Here is a 14,309-nt window from a genome sequence, read left to right as displayed (position 1 = left end):
CGTAAGGGGTTCCGTAATTTCGCGAGGAGTTCTGAATGAACTTATGACGATAGATCAACGAGACCTAGAATTTGGCGAAATCTCGTCGGTATCTTCGGTGTTGACAAATTCTCAACGGTTTTGATTATTGGAAGGGTCCTCAAAATTTCCACATCACTAATAGTGTGCTTCGGGAATTCGACTCTTCAAATCTAAAACTCGTATTTAGAGAACTTCGCGTAAAGCTTCTCTGATCGCAATGTTTCCAGGGTTCATTGTAGATGCTCTTTATGATTTCCTTCTTACCTATTTATGAAGTTCATGAATACTACGGGCGTATTGGTCCTATCCGAGGGGTATCACTACGGGCTCGTAGTGTCCGTATCGTGTTTGGAAGATTGTCCTCAGAACATCCTTCACTAACACTCGCAACTGGTGATATTCGGATCTTAGGTCCATTTTGGAAAGGTACATCGTTCCTTGTGGTTAGTCAACTGATTCATTTATGTGAGGCAGAGAGTGATGATTTCTAATGGAAGTCCTATTGAGGTCTGCGCCACGAGGACTTCCCAAATGTCACCCATACTAGTACTACTCTCACCCGTGCATACTTAACTGCGGAGTTCTGATGGGATCCGGTGCATTAGTGCTGGTATGATCACACACTCTGGATTCTGTCTTCTTGAAGAATAAGACCAGAGCTCCCAAAGGTGAGAAGCTTGGTCTTTTCATTCTGTTGTTGAGTAGTCGTTAAACTGTCCGGACGTTTCTTGTAATATTTTGATTCAGGCCAAGAGAGGAGTTATTATACATGAAAACTTAGCTCATACACGTTATGATATAATCAAGGCGGGGCGGATAATAAAATGTGTGATTCTACTCTAGTCCCACATCCCAACGAGGAAAAGAAACTATGTTAGAAATCTCACATTCTATTGTCTACCAGGTCTTCGTTATATATAACTCGGGAATGTATAAGCGAGGAAAGTCATGACAATAATCTTCTTACGAATCTTTTTGAGGAACTAAGATTTCCTAGTAAAGGCTACTATTGACCCTGGATGTACGTCGATCGTTCAATGAAAGAGTAAGATTATGTTCTTGAAGGTTTGACCTACATCCCTATGATGCAGTCCTAGTACGGAATGGAAGCCTGTTCACGAAGGTTTGACCTACATCCCTATGATGCAGTCCTAGTAAGGAGTATAAGTAAGTTCGTAGACTAGTCTCAAGACGTTTGTCCTTCAAGCCGAGGTATCATTAGTTGGTGAATAACATGATCCAACCACTAAAAGAGACTTGGAAATGTATCCAAAGTTAAACCACTATAGTCCAATGACTTGACTAAAGCATGTTTCAGATAGAATCCAATGAAAGTATGATGAGAGTATTTGAACAAAGAGTGACACGGAAGTTAGCCGATTGTCAACATCATCGATGTTTAAGATGTACTAAGTTCAGGAAAATTTGACCTTCTAAAAGGTCTTACATCATATCCAAAGTAGCAAAAGTTTTGGCCGCATAAAGGCTTAACTAAAAGTACCTACAGTACAAGGCAGTTTCATAGAAAATGCCACATAGGGCATAGACAGGAACATGGTTCTTTAAAACAAGAAAGAAAGTAAAGTATCTCCTACTGGTGACGATCATCCCTCTGGTGAACTCTTAGCTCATCCAGTTGACGTTCCATATCAAGTAGGTGTCTTTCGTACACCCTCTGGCATTCTCGGAGTTCTATGACTTAGGCTCGTGATTTAGCTAGTGCTTGAAGCAGGGTTTCATGGTCTCTTTCAGATCTCTCCCGAGCATCTTCCAGACGAATAGTGCGAAGGGTATGGATTCTTGCATTGGTGACAACTTCTGTGATTTGATGTAGGGCTGTCCTGCCTTGAATCTCATTTTGGGCCACTCTATGGACTAGGATTGGCAAGATTCTGTCTGCTGAGCCCCCATTGCTCATGTCATAAAAGCTTCCGTCACCATTAAATGGCATGGGCTGATCTTGTCTTTGGCTCCATGTTTCCAAGCATTCTACCCACGGAGGCGTCGGGCCATGAAAAGTCGGACGAGGTTTAGGATTTGGAAAGGGAGCTGCCTGGGGTAGGTTCTCAACCTTGGGTTCGGAGTTATCATCATTCGCTAGGTCTTCAACGTGGTGATCATGCAAAGGGATCGGATGATCATTCTCTGGTTCTTCTCCAAACCAACCAGCAATGACTTCGTTCGGAAGGTACGGGTTGCCGTGGGGATGGAGTCCAGCCATGCTATCTACACGAGAATTGGGGTAAGGAAATAATTATTAGACGAACTATCTAGATAATTATTATAAAATCTTCATTAGTTACATCGCTATTCGTAAAGTGCATACCAGTTATATGTAATCAACGCAGGATAGGCCTTCGAATAAGTGACCTTAACTCCAAATTCACAGGGAATAGGGGTAAAGCAAAAATTTCACCGATTCTAAGTCTATAGCATCCTAGTTACATATAGCCTTAGTGTATCCACTTAGAAACTATCAACTTAGTAATGAAGATCCTTTTTAGCTCTCAAGTAAGTAAATATGGTAACACAAAACACCCCTATGGTATTTTTAGACTTAGGTTATGTTATAATGTTCTCATTGTGGTAATGTTGGTAAGTTTTTAGACTTGTTGCCATATCACAACCATTCTTGGGCATATGCTAATCACTCCTCCGACCAGCATAGTTGATCAGGCTATGCCACTCCCAAGACTGACCATACATCCCCAGGCTTACTTGTGATATTCAACAATCGTAATACTTTTGTTCTTGTCGTTGTAACACAGATTTTAGTATGAATGTAGGCACGTATACAATGTTAAATAATTTATTATTTAAAAGTATAAACTCTTAGACAGAGTGTTTTAATCCCAGTGTATTTATAGTTAGTATATCTTTTATGGGTTGATATACTTAATTCACTATAAACAATGCTCTGATACAAATCTGTCACACCCCAAAACTGGAACGGCGGAAACGTTCTGGGCGGAGGACACCATGTAATGTATCACCACAATGCAAAGTAGTAAACAAGCAACAACATCATCCATTGCATTAATAGCATAATTTTAGTTACAAGTGTGTTCTTTCATAGTATAAGACAACAAAATGAACAATCAAAATAAAAGACGAGTCTGAACTGCTCTGTCTTCACAAAACCTGGTCGTCGTACCTGTGTATTTGTGGCCTGAGAATATAAGTTATTTTGAAAGCGAGTATCAGCCAAAAAGCTGGTGAATTCATAAGTATTAATGTGTCTTTGATTTGTAAAACTTGTAATGAAAGTCATGACATTGTTTTGAAAGAAAGTTCGTACAAGTGTGGAAATGTTTGTAAGTAATGGAAAGCGTTTGAAAAACCCTAGAAATCCCTATGATTCCTATTATTATAGATGAAATCTTCTACCAAGACCTAACTGTTTTGAAAGTAACACAGATGGTTTTTCCCTTGTATGACTACTATTAACAATATATATATATATATATATATATATATATATATATATATATATATATATATATATATAGTGCACATCATCGTTTATGTGAATGTATCACAAAATAAAAGTAATAGGAAAAATATAGCCATGTAAGTGTTTATCCTTTTGTATTAGGATCAACCTGACATCACGACTGCCGAAATAGTAATAACCTTGGACGTCCATAGATGTTCATTTTCCTCTGTAGCTAACAGCACAGTGTAGGAATGGTTCATTACCTCTGTTGCTAACAGTTGGGTGCCGGAATGGTTAGTCCTATCTAGTAAGTAAGTAGTCTTCTCACGAGACCCGCTGTAAGTAAGTAATAATATGATTGGTAGTCCCTATTCTACATTTGGAACTAAAGGTGACTTCCACAACGAATCGCTAGGTTGAAATCCATATTTATTAGCAAATCATATATAAGCCCAAACTATACCTATAATAGCTTACAAGGGATATATGAACATATACCTTTTCTACCCAAAGGTACTGAACTGACTGACTAGAACTATTATATCCGTGTATGTACACATGATATATAACTAATATTTAGACGACCTTCGGACGGATACCCAACACCCTACCAGACCACATCCAAATGAGGAAAAGGAAATAAAGCGGGTTAGCCTTCCTAAGTCATTTAAACATTACTTATATAACTATACATATAGAGGCATGCTTTTAACAAACTATCTATGTAATGGTATCCAAGTAAGTGTATCCATGTAAGTGTACTCAAGTAGGTGTATCCATGTAAGTGTATTCAAGTAACAGTATCCCTTCATATATCATTTAGTATAGACTCATGAATGAACTGACTTTGGTGTATTCCTTATACTTGGAATGGTAAGTAGTATCTCCTAACTATACCTATAATAGTTACTAGTAAAGTACAAGTATACTGAAGGTATACCTTTGTTAGCCAAAGGTACTGAACTAACTAAGGGTACTTTTAGGTCTATATATGTATACATGATATATAACTGACAGTTAAACGACCTTCGGACGAATACTCGATACCCTACCAGACGACATCCCAACGGGGAATATGAAATAAAGCGAGTTAGCCTTCCTATGTCCTTTAAACATTCCTTAAATATCTATACATATATGCGCATGCATTTGATAACATAAAATCATAAAACGAGTTTTGTAAAACCTTTGAATAAGATTAATATCTAAGAAAAGATCGACTTGATGTCAATTTATAAACCGGTTTGAAAGTATCTTGTTTGAATAAACAATTTAAGTATAAAGAAAACCTTTGTTTGAAATGCAATTGTAACAGAGTTTGAAAAGACAACATATAGTGTATAAAGCAGTTTGATAAAGAGTTTTAAACATATAAAACGTTTAATGAAACATTTGAAGAAATCAGTTGGGTAAAACAACTAACGTATAGTAAATCCATTTGCATGTTAGTTATTAATCATATGTGATTGATATAATAAATATCATGATTCAACTTGTATCCCCCCCCCATAAACGCAATTAAAAACATTTAAAACATTGATTAAGGGGTATGAACTCACCTGTAGTTGGTGGTTTGGATGAACTAAAGATGTAGGATTGCTAGGTGTCAAGTGAAGACTTGAACACACTCTATGATCCTAGTTAACATATAATATCACATATATGTATCCAATTAGTACTTAAACAACTAATAAACAAAGTTAAGACATACTAGGACATGCTAAACACCTCATACAAGTGTTATAAGTCCTAAGGATTGCTTCTAAGTGTTGTAGGGAAAGGCTAGTGTGCTTGGGGTTCTAGGAAAACTCCATTAGAGAGTTTACGGTTTTGTGGTCACTAACAAAAGAGTTTACGGTCATAAACCCTTGAGTTTACTGCCCTAAGCCCATAAAATTATGACCATTTGTTTGTTTGAAGCCTTAAGAGTCCCTAGAAGCTTTTCTACTTGAAGTATAAGCATATGGAAGAAGTGAGGGCACCAATTCACTCCTAATTTGAGTTTACTGTCCAAAGACAATTTCCTATTGGGTTTACGATCGTAAACACCCATGGAAGATAGTATTTTGATGTTTTCAAGTCCTTGACACATTAAGGTAAAAGTCTAGGTTTGATTCAAGGCATAAGGAAGGAATGTGGGTCATTTATACACACTTTGGAGTGTTTATGGTTTAAGGATATTCCCAAACCGTAAACACATATAAATGGGGTTTTACGGTGCTTTTCATGTGCTAAAACCATCAAGGAATGTTTCCATACTAGTTTCTAAGCATAAGGGAAGAGTTGGGGGACTTTGGCACCCAAAATAGAGTTTACGGTCCAAGAAGATCTTGGACCGTAAGCTCCTTTTTCTTGTGATTATTGAGTGATTTCTATGATATCTAAACATGTAGTAAGCTTTAAAACACTCTAGGGTAGAAGTACTTACAATTTGGGGCAAAAGATTGAAGATCATTGGGAGAGAATTCGGGCTTTTCTCTAGTTGAAATTGAAGAAATTGACTAAAAATGGCTAAGTGCCCTTGATATAGTCCGTTGAGTTTTTGGTCCAAAAATATCATTTGAGCCTTAAACTTCAAACTCTTGGAGTTTTGAAACTTATTAGATGCACAAAATACTCTAGGGAATCCTCTCTCCTAATATCTCCTAAAGTGTAAATCCTGAAATACTCAAACTTATTCTAAAAAGTCTGAAAATTAACAACAACTGCTCTGACTTCTATTAACCTGACATGTTTGTACAGAATAGAAATTTCAGGTTGTCGCATACACAGATGATCAGAGAGTTGTAGTTCCTTGGGAGCAGTTCAGAGAGTTGTTCTGCGCTCTCTATATTCCACGGGTCGACTGCGAGTGGCTGTCATAGGAGTTCTTGGATCTGGGACAGGGTACAATTTTGGTGACGAGGATCACCCGCATGTTTACTGAGAGGGAGATATTTTTCCCGGAGTTTTCTTCTGAGCAGGCTCAGATGACACGTTATCTAAGCATGCTAAAGACTGATATCTAGCTGTTTGTTGCTACCCAACAATGTAATACACTGCTGGAGTTATAGGAGGCCGCTAGGCGACTTGAGCTGGAGATTGACTTACAGCTGCGGGAGCAGAGGTAGGCCTCGACCCAGGCACAGCCGGCACCGAATCTGTCCAAGACCGCTGATACTAGGTATGGAGGTCAGAGGGACCGCACTTGTGGGAAGTGCGGGAAGGCTCATTTGGGGTTTGCCGCTCGGGGAGCGGGTGCCACAAATATAGAAAGCAGGGCCACCTTGGCAGGGATTGCGGGCAGCAGACTCCAGCTCCCGGAGTCAGACTTTGTTACCATTGTGAGCAGGTGGGCCATCTGAAGGCCCAATGTCCCCTTCCAGCCGCCAAGCTGGTGCAGGCTCCAACGCCGACTACACTGAGGATTACTGACGGGAGTCAGGGTAGATCAGCGCCCCCGAGGGCTCAGGGACATACGTTCGAGCTTATGAAAGAGGAGGCCATGGCAGCACGTGATGTGGTTGTTGGTATGTTTCTATCCCTTTTCTTACTGCTTATATATGTTTTATGCATATATGGTTGTACCTGTGATTAGGCACGTTTTTAGTGAACTCATTAACTACTTTCGTATAATTTAACTCGGGGGTGAGTTAGTTGTTTGTTTCTCAATCATACAGTAGGAAGTTTAGGTTGCCAGTAGGAGAGCTAGTGTGTCCGTTGCGAGTCTCTATCGCCAATGAACACGGGGTTTTAGCTTCTTTAGTCTATCGGGGTTGCACATTGGAGATCTTCGGGTTATCTTTTCCGATAGACATCATTCCCATTCCTATGGGGGATGTGTGTGTGATCGTGAGTATGGATTGGCTCGGTCACTTCGGTGCCATGATTGACTGCGAGGGTCAGCAAGTGGTAGTTTGAACCCCAAGTGGGGGAGAACTGATTGTCTACAGTGAGGGCACCAGATTGGGATCAGGGTTTTGTTTGGCTGCCAGGGCTCAGTAGTACATTCAGCACGACTGTGTGGGTTATCTAGCGTTTGTGGTGGATACGAGGGTTAGCGACCAAGCTTCAGTATAAGAGGTTCTAGTGGTCAGGGAGTTTGTCCTAGAGGAGTTGCCTGGAGTTCCTCCGCAGAGACAGGTCGAGTTTAGGATCGACCTTGTGCCAGGTATGGCCCCTATCGCCAAGGCGTCGTACCATTTGGCACCACCAAAGATGCAGGAGTTGTCATCACAGCTTTAGGAACTGCTAGGCAAGCAATTCATTCGTCCGAACAGCTCTCTACAGGGAGCACGGATTCTATTTGTCAGGAAGAAGGATGGTTCTCAGCGGATGTGCATTGACTACCGGGAGTTGAACAAGTTGACGGTGAAGAACTGTTATCCATTCCCGAGGATATATGATCTTTTCGATCAATTGTAGGTAGAAAATTGGTTCTCCAAGATAGACCTATGGTCCGGGTACCATTGGTCAGGGTTAGAGAGGAGGACGTGGAGAAGACCTCGTTTCGGACTCGTTACGGACATGACGAGTTCATGGTTATACCGTTTGGGATCACCAACGCGCCATCAATATTTATGGACCTGATGAATCAGGTCTGTAAACTGATGCTCGATCTTTCAGTCCTTGTATTCATAGACGATATCTTTGTGTACTCCAAGACCCGAGAATAGCACGAAGAGCATCTACGGGAGTTATTGGGAGTTTTGAGGCACGAGCGGTTGTATGCCAAGTTCTCGAAGTGCGAGTTTTGGTAACAAGAGGTACAGTTCCTTGAACACCTCGTTAACCAGGAGGGGATTTTGGTCGATCCGGCCAAAATCGAGGCGGTTATGTAGTGGGAGTTTCCGAAATCTCTCTCGGATATCAGGAGTTTCTTGGGATTGGCTGGGTACCACCAAAGATTCATACAGGATTTCTCCAAGATTGCAGTACCCCTCACTCGTTTGAGGAGGAAAGGGGTGGATTTCCGATGGGGCCTCGAGCAGCAGAGGACGATTGAGACCCTCCGGCAGCGACTTTGCGAGGCTCCAGTTTTGACTCTCCCAGAGTGAGTTGAGGATTTTTTTGTGTTTTGTGATGTATCCATGATGAGACTAGGAGCGGTCCTCATCAGGGAAGCTCAGACCGAGGGTATGTGGTAGGAGAATTGGAAGCTGGAGAGGATTAGGGGTGAGAATACCCGGTTTGTGCAGGATAGCCGGGGATTATTGACCCGTTGCGGTCGGGTCTGGGTTCCGATGTCTGGTGGTGTCAGACAGACTATTTTAGAGGAGGCTCATAAGTCTCGCTTCTCTATCTACCTGGGGGCCACCAAGATGTACTAGGATTTGTGATTGCGTTACTGGTGGCCGTGCATTGTCACACCTCAAAACCAAGAATGGCGGAAACGTTCTGGGGCGGAGGACGTCATGTACAGTATCACAACAATGAAAAGTAGTAAACAAGAAACAACATCATCCATTGAATTAATAATATAATTATTATACAAGTGTGTTCTGTCAAATTATAATAGACACTAAAGCATAAATCAAAATGAAAGATGAGTCTTGAACAAGCTCCATCTTCTCTAAACCTTGCATCGGTACCTGTCTATTGATGACCTGAGTATACAAGTAATTTTGAAAGCGATTATCAGCTTTGAAGCTGGTGAGATCATAAGTATTTTAGTGTCTTAATTTGTAAGTAAGTATTTGTATGTATATGAATTGTAAGTATTGAGAATGTATATGAACTGTAAGTATAAAAATGTATATGAATTGTAAGTATGAAAATGTATATGAATTGTAAGTATAAAAATGTTTTGTATGATCCTAGGAAGCCCTATGTTTCCTACTAATCGTATTCTTCTACCAAGGCATCTAGTGTCGGTGTGTATGGCTCTTGTAAGAGAGTGTATTTTCCCAAATCTGACTATCATTAACCAAAAATATAGTTTCTACATTACCATGCATCGTGTGAAAATTCACGAAGTGAATGCAATGGGAAAATGAAATTGTACTATGGTGTAGTGTCGAACTACCACCGTACTAATTACCTAAAGTCTAGGGTAATTCTTCTAAGTACTGTAGCATTTGTTATAAATAACTACATCAGTACTCAATTGCCTTATTTGAGGGATAAGGTATAATGTGATGGCTAGATCCCAGGCTATACGATCCCCTGTCAAAGGGATTTTGGGACCTACCCACGACCCCTACATGTGTGCAAGCCGTGAGCATCCACATTACTATGATCATGTATACTCGATATAACAATCACAATTGCGTTGTGATTCATCGGTATAGTTAGATCCTGAACTGGTTCCATGCTATAGCACCTAGTGACGTCTGTTCTATGTATATGTAAGTGTGATCATGTAAGTGATGATGTAGATGTACTCATGTAAGTGTGATCATGTAAACATATCTATGTAATAGTATATTAATGTACTGTAATGTTCTAGTTGTAATGTATGCTCTGTCTATCTAGCAAGTATAGTAATATACTGTAATGTTCTAGCTGTAATGTATGCTCTCTCTGTCTAGCAAGTATAGTAATGTACTGAAATGTTCTAGCTGTAATGTATGGTATCGCGTTCTAGTAATAGTTCTAGTATCTTCCTAAACTACCCATATGGTAGTTTACTAGTAATCTAACTGGTACATATGGACATGGATGTATACCCTTGCTACCCAAGGGCATTGGATGAACTGGAAGGACCTTTATGACTATATATGTACACATGATATATAACTAATATTTAAACAGCCTTCAGACGGATACCCGATATCCCACCAGACCACATCCAAATCGAGGAAAAGGAAACAGGGTGGATAACCTTCCTAAGTCCTTTCAACATTTCTTATATAACTATACATATATAGGCATGCAATTTATAATACAAAAGCATAAAATAAGTTTTGTAAAACCTTTGAATATAAATATTATCTAAGAAAAGATCGACTTGATGTCAATCCATAAAACGGTTTGAAGGCATGGGTTTGATAAAACAGTTTAGTATAAAGAAAGATTTGTTTTAAATCACAATTGTAAATAAGTTTGAAATTTAACATACAGAGTAAAATGAACAGTTTAATAAGGAGTTTTAAACATATAAAATGTTTAAGAAAAACATTTGATGGAAACTGTTTGGTAAAACGGCTAATGAGTAGCCAATCATTTGAATGCTGCTTATCAATCACATGTGATTGATATAATAACTAGCATAACTCTACTTGTATCCCCCCCATAATACATTTAAAAACAATTAAAACATTGATTAAGGGGTATGAACTCACCTGTAGCAAGTAGATCGGAAGGAAGTGTCGGATAAGTGCTTGGTGTCAAGCGAAGACTTAGACACGCACAAAGATCCTAATAACATATAAGGATATATGTATATAAACAATTAGACTTTAAATAACTAATAAACAAAGTCAAGACACTCTAAGGCATGACAAACACTTTGTATAAGTGTTATAAGTGGTAAGGAATGCATCTAAGTGTTGTAGGGAAAGGCTAGTATGATTGGGGTTCAAGGAACACTCTTAAAATGAGTTTACTCCCTAAGGACCAACACCCCTTAAGTTTATGGTCGTAAACTCTTGAGTTTATGGTTTTCATGACCATTACACAAGGAGTTTACAGCAGCAAACTCAAGGGTTTACGGTCGTAAACTCTACACTTTATGACCATTTGTTGTTTTGAAGACTACTAAGCTATTCCAAGCATTCCTACTTCATGATTAAGCCTTAGGAAGTGTTGTGTGGCATCAAAACACTCCTAAATGGAGTTTACGGTCTAAGGACCATTTCTCCACGAGTTTACTACCTTAAACTCATGAGTTTACTACCTTAAACTCCTAAGTTTGGTATTTGGCAGTTTTCAAGTCCTTGGCTCAAACATGGCACTAGTCTAGGTTAGATTCTAGCCATAAGGAACAACCATGGGCCATTTATGGGACATTTACACAACTTTTAAGGTGTTTACAGTTTTGGGATCTAGAACAAAAACTAGGATGATACTTGAGAGAGTTTGGAGTTGACTCTTTTGGAGTTTACTCTTTTAGAAAATGGGGAGTAAACACAAATGACTAGTTTTTGGGGAGTAAACTCATACATAGGTATGAGTTCACGATTTTTGGGTGATTTTTCAACCCACACCTAAAAGTTTGGTCGGGAATTTCTAAGACGTGAGTTGTTTGCTGTGAAAACTTGAAATTTACATTCTGAACAAACCATATCAAGCCAATAGAAGTTAGAACAGTTTTAGCAAAATTCCAAACTTTGGGTATAAGTTTGAGTTTTTTACGATTTACACTTAAGGAGATATCAGGAGAGTGGATGCACTAGGGTTTAGGGCAACTCTATTATTCCATCACTCAATTAGTCTTAAATTACTAATTGATAATGTTATGACATCCTAGAACATAATAAACACTTTATATAAGTGTTTTAAGCCCTAAGGATTTCATCTAAGCTATTGTGGGACAAGGTACTTGGGTTTAGGGTTCCAAAGGACCCTATACTTGAGTTTACTCTCCATATAGCATCACCCATGGAGTTTATGGTTGTAAACTCTTGAGTTTACGGCCGTAAACTCCCAAGCATGGTGGTATTTTGTATTTTGAAGTTCTAAATGATCCCTAGAATTATTCCAACTTGGTGGTTCAATTCTTGGAAGGGTTTACGGCATAGAAACACCCCTTTGAGGAGTTTACGGGTTTAAGGCCATTTCCTTTAGAGTTTGCGGCCGTAAACTCTTAAGGATGGGTGTTTTTGATGGTTTCAAGCCTCTTGCACGTGTGGTATACGTTCTAGACTTTTATTCCAAGCATATGAAGGCCTTTGTCACACTTTGGTGCCCTTTAATCATGTTTACGGCCCAAGAACCATGTCTAGAAAATAAGGGATTTTCTAGGGTTTTCATACTTACATCAACATTTTCATTTAAAGGTTTACATGACTTTTAAAACAACTTTTAGTAAGCAAGTCAATGACACTTAAATACTTATGAGTTCACTAGCTTTAAAGCTGATGCTCTCCTTCAAAATAACTTGTATTCTCAGGTCATCAGTAGACAGGTACGGTGGCCAGGTTTTGAGAAGACGGAGCAAACAAGTCTCGTCTTTTATTTTGATTGTATATTTTTGGTGTCTTATTACAATGAAAGAACACACATGTATTAAAACTTTACTTATAATAAAATGGATGATGTTGTTTCTTGTTTGCTATTATACACTGTTGTGATACTGTACATGACGTCCTCCACCCCTGAACGTTTCCACCATTCGTGGTTTCGGGGTGTGACAGATTGGTATCAGAGCATTGTTTATAGTGAATTAAGTATATCAACCCATAAAAGATATACTAACTATAAACACATTGGGATTAAAAAACTCTGTCTAAGAGTTTATACTTTTAAATAATAAAATATTTAACAAAGTATACGTGCCTGCATTCATACTAAAATCAGTGTCACAACGACAAGAACAAAAGTATTATGATTGTTGAATATCATAGGCAAGCTCGGGGATGTATGGTCAGTCTTGGGAGTGGCATAGCCTGATCAACTATGTTGTTCCAAAGAGTGATTAGCACATACCCAGGAATGGTTGTGATATGGCGACAAGTCTAAAAACTTACCATCATCACCACAATGAGAACATTATAACAGAACCTAAGTCTAAAATACCTTAGGGGTGTTTTGTGTTACTATAAGTACTTTATACTTGAGAACTAAAATGGAATCTTCATTCCTATATTGATAATTGCTAAGTGGATACGCTAAAGTTATATGTAACAAGGATGTTATAGACTTAGAATCGGTGAAATTTTTTCTTTACCCTTATTCCTTGTGAATTTGGAGTTAAGGTCACTTATTCGAAGGCCTATCCTGTGTTGATTACATATAACTGGTATGCACTTTACAAATAGCGATGGAACTAACGAAGATTTCCTAAATAATTATCTAGATAGTTCGTCTAATAATTATTTTCTTACCCCAAATTCTCGCGTAGATAACATGGTTGGATTCCATACCCACGGCAACCTGATCCTTCCGAACGCGGTTATTGTTGGATGGTTTGGAGAAGAACGAGATAATGATCATCCAATCCCTCTGAATGATCACCATGCTGAAGACCTTTTAGACGATGCCATCTCCAAACCCGAGGTTGAGGACCTACCCCAGGCAGCTCCCTTTCCAATTCCTAACCCTCGTCCGGCTTTTCATGGCCCGACGCCTAAGTGGGTGGAATGTTTGGAAACATGGAGCCAAGGACAAGATCAGCCCATGCCATTTAATGGTGACCGAAGCTTCTATGACCTTAGCAATGGGGGATCAGCAGACAAAATCATGCCAATTCTGATCCAAAGTGTTGCCCGAAACGAAATTCAGGGCAGGACAGCTCTACAACGTATCGCAGAAGTTGATACAAATGGAGGAATGCATATGCTTTGCACCAGTCGCCTTGAACATGCTCGTGAGAGGTCTGAAAGAGATAATGAAACCCTACTGCAAGCACTGGCTGAGTCACGAGCTGAAGTCATGGAACTTCGAGTACGCCAGAGAGTGTACGAAAGGCACCTACTTGATGTGGAACGCCAACTGGCTGAACTGAGAGTTCACCAGAGGGATGACCGTCACTAGTAGTAGATACTTTACTTTATTTTTCCTTGTTAGAAAGGAATCGTCTTTCTGTCTATGCCTGATGTGGTATTTTCTATGAAACTATCTTGTACTATAAGTACTTTAGTTAGGCCCTTTATGCTGTCAAGAACTATCTTCTCTGGATATGATGTAAGACCTTTTACAAGGTCATTTTCCCAAACCTGTACGTCATGAATATCAAAGATATTGACAGTCGGCTAACTTCTGAGTCATTCTT

The 14,309-nt window shown here is 39.3% G+C and overlaps 1 pseudogene; it reads right to left on the bottom strand.

The window, feature by feature from the left end:
- Nucleotides 1-527: 527 nt before the first annotated feature.
- LOC145060613 (5S ribosomal RNA) lies at nt 528-645 on the bottom strand (annotated as a pseudogene).
- Between the last annotated feature and the right edge of the window lie 13,664 nt (nt 646-14,309).

Source organism: Lactuca serriola, chromosome 6, assembly GCF_051521515.1.
Source record: "Lactuca serriola cultivar US96UC23 chromosome 6, Lser_US96UC23_V15, whole genome shotgun sequence".
In the NCBI taxonomy this organism is placed as follows: domain Eukaryota; kingdom Viridiplantae; phylum Streptophyta; class Magnoliopsida; order Asterales; family Asteraceae; genus Lactuca; species Lactuca serriola.
This window is presented reverse-complemented; position numbering and strand designations above follow the sequence as displayed.